At 32.8% G+C, this 3,737-nt stretch overlaps 1 protein-coding gene across 1 annotated transcript in view; it reads left to right on the top strand.

Moving 5' to 3' along the window:
- The first annotated feature begins 737 nt into the window (after positions 1-737).
- LOC111382963 (transcription factor TCP2-like) overlaps positions 738-3,737 on the top strand; it is a 15,459-nt gene continuing 12,459 nt past the window's right edge. The window contains exon 1 of the transcript XR_002700651.1: positions 738-821. The gene's annotated coding sequence lies outside the window, so the exon portion shown is untranslated. The remainder of the gene's footprint in view (positions 822-3,737) is intronic.

The raw sequence follows: 3,737 nt of genomic DNA, 5'->3' as shown, positions 1-3,737 counted from the left end.
AACCCAATAACATACGAAGAGCTCTACAAGATAGAACGAATTAGCACACTCAAAATCACAAAGGAAATCACCCAAGGAATTGTGTAGAGACGATCGTGCAAGGAGGCAAAAAATGAGACAATGAAGCAGGTAAAGATCGAAGCAAGAGAATAAGTCGCCGGCCAAGGTGTTCGCAAAGGTGAGGCACAGAGTTCTCACAGAGAGAACGCATAAAGGAGACAACAAATTCACGAAGAGAAGAAGCAACCAAAAAGTTCTCACCAAAAAAGGGCTCAAAGTGTATTGAATGTGTATATGTATTGTAATAATGGAGAAAAGCCACAAATATATACAATACACTTTGTTGAGCCTTAAATGCATGGATAATTCTAAGTGTACATAATTTGGTTTACCTACTCTCACAGTACGTGAACCCAGCGTGAATAAAATAATCTCAACATATTGTCCCCACACCCCTATTGTGAGTGTATGTAAAGCATTAGGTAAAAAAAATTAGGTACATTTAGTATGGTCCTAAATGCATTGGGTCAAGCCATAAATGCAATACTAGGTCTAACTTTTTTCATGGGTTACCAGTTGAATATTATTGTGTTGACTATTTATATAGTCTCATTAATAGGTTCTAAACGAACCATATGATTTTAATCCAATCCGACGATTCATCATCATCTCGAATTTATTTGATATCAAAATACTTAATAGTAAGAATCTTAATGTTCAATGATTAGCNATGGTGATGGCGGCAGCCATTCCCAGAAGGGAAAAAGAAAGAACTGAGTTCATTCAATATCCATTTCCTCTCCATTCCATCTTCATTCCAGGTATATAAACAATCTTCTAGCCCTATAAATTATTTCTTGATCCATATATTTTATTTTTCTTATGTTTTTTGCTTAGGTTTTCATAGTGCCATTTTGATTTTCGTGCTCTTTGATTTCTTCGTTTTCACAAATAAGCATGACCATTGGGCATATATTTTATAAGCCTTTTTCCGTAGTCTTTTATTACACTTGCATTGATAGCTGCGATTGTGAAACAGCTAACGGCTGGTTGTCTGTCTCGTTTGGTTCCCTTCTTAATAACATGTCTATGGCGAGACCAGGTGTTAATCTCTGGCCAAAAGGAGCAATCTTTTAACATTTGAGATTTACAGGAAACCTTAAAAAATGGCCTTTTCTTTTCTTATTTATAATCCGAGAAATTCCTTGTCTCCTTAGGTTGTGCCTGTCTCATCTCTTGCTGGAGCTCAACACTTGGCAGCAAAACCTCTTGCTGTCGAGGGTTTAAGAGTATTAGGTTATAATTAAACATATAGACCAGGTGACGGGGATATTTAGCCCTATTTAGTTTAGTTTCGTTAAAATGTTATGAAAATTCAAATCAAAGTCAATAATTAATTTTATGATATTCATAATTTTTTTTCTTTCAATTTTTTAATTATACATTTCATTACCTTTTATCAAGATCTACTAATATTGTAATATGTTGCCCATATAGAATGTAACGCATGTTTGCTAGAATAAATAGACCAATGTCGAAGCGGAGTTGAGCTATGACATTGGCCTCTCAGACAATAATTTAGTGTCTGTTTGTTAGTGATGCATAATAGATTGGGGATACGGTACCAGGGTATTTTTTATTTTCCTTAAAAGTCTTGCATGAGTTCTAAAGTCGTGAATGGGCCAGGGATGTAACATATTAGTCATACATAATAAAAATCATAGCTTTTTCGCCCCATAGATGTAAACACATTGCCTAACTTCTTAAATCAGTGTTCTATTTCTTTGTCAATTTCATATTTTTCATCATTATTATATTGTTACTCAAATCACAACAACTAAAAAACTAATTTTTAGTAAAATCAAACAAGGCCTGTCATTTTCTTTATTTACTTGAAGAATAAAATGAATGTTCCAATAGGAAGAGAATATATGAATTGTCCAAAATGTATTTAATGCTTGTTTGGTACATACAAAAATCACATTTAAAAGAGAGAGAAATTAAACTGGAATGTAAATCAATTACTTGTAATGCTAGCTCTTACATTTGCTTTTATACATGACTCTTTTGAAGTAGAAAATGAATAAGAAAGACAATAATACATTCAATAGACAAAAAAATTAATATGGCCTAAATCACATTCAATACACTACTAAAAAACATGGCTTCAGGCACGAATTTTTCATTTCTAAAACCTCGATATCCATTGTTATACTCTTTACCAACGGAATATTTTTAACCGTAAATCCATTGCTAATTTGAGGATCGTTGATGACTACCAATGAATTCTGCCGTAGGTAAAGAGTAAATATTTTAACAACGAATTTTTCGTTGGTAAAGTGTGAATCTTTTATCAACGAAATTTTCGTTGGTAAAAATTTTAGTTAATACCAACCGATTTTCCGTTGGGAAATGTCTACCATTGCAGTTGGTAAAAATATAGTTATTAAGACCAAAAACCTGGTGAACCGGACCATGGACCGGTCCAAGTTTCATGAGCGGACTGTTCAGCATTTAAATCAGTCTAAGACCAGACGAACCGGCCAGTTTCAATAAAGAACCGGTAAACCGGTTTGAATTAACTCGACGGTTTACTGTAAATGACCCAATTTTCATGATATAGGGAATTGATCCCCTAACTTTTGTAATCAACACTCATTACAGACCACTAGGATACAGTTGACAGTTGTCTTAATACTTCATACTATAATATATATCACTTGTTTTCAAGAATTTCAACCATTCCACTAAACTTCTATTGCTAATAGAATAACTTAAAAATCTTTTATAATATCAATTGTACGTAAAAAATTGGAAGAAGATGTTCATTATTTTTGTGAAATATAGCGCCAGTTTGGGAGGGATTTTTGACCCCAAAAAATTGATTTTTTAACCGCTACTTTACTATTCCAACCGTAGTTTTTGACTTCTTCTCTCACCCCGCTTTTTTTTCTAACGATCAAAAAATCAATTTTCAAAATCCCTCTCAAACGGGGCCGTAATAAACTATTCAAGACTTCTTTATTATTTAAAAAAAAATAATCGTCATTCACAAAGTATAACCCACATTTATTAAAATCGGATTGGTCGGTTTGGACCGAGAATGGTTCAAACCTTGGCTTCCAAGGTTATACTTCATTTCCTCGATCATTTGGGAAATTTGTGATCTTTGGTCATATATCAAGAGTCAAACATTTATATTTAGATTTAGCAAAATAATTTTCCTTTTACTGCAAAAATATATTTTAATTAAAATTATAATTTAACAATGACCCACCGGTTCAACCACCGAGTCACTGGTTCAACCACTGACCCGATGGCCCAATGATTTTTTTGGGTCGACTACCAGGTCGGGTTTAATAACTATGGGTAAAAATCAATATTGTAAATAGCCGCATAGATGTGAGACATGATAAAAAAAAAAAAAAAAATTATTTGATTTTTATTATTGTTATTATTATTTATTTAATAATTTATTTTTTTAACTTTTAGCCTACTGAAGTGAAATATTGTTTAATCACTTATTGGACCACAAATTAATTTATAGAGGGTGACTCCGAAAACTTTGTTGTGAACTTTCGATGTGGGATAAATGAATTACTTTTACCAACAAATAATCCGTTTCTAATTATCAACGAAATATTCGTAAGTGAAAGATCCAAATGTTAAACGATTACATGAGGCACGGAATATCGGTTGGTAAAGAGATATCATCGTTACCAAAGGAAAATTCGTTG

Source organism: Olea europaea, unplaced genomic scaffold, assembly GCF_002742605.1.
Source record: "Olea europaea var. sylvestris unplaced genomic scaffold, O_europaea_v1 scaffold2594, whole genome shotgun sequence".
Classification (NCBI taxonomy): domain Eukaryota; kingdom Viridiplantae; phylum Streptophyta; class Magnoliopsida; order Lamiales; family Oleaceae; genus Olea; species Olea europaea.
This window is presented reverse-complemented; position numbering and strand designations above follow the sequence as displayed.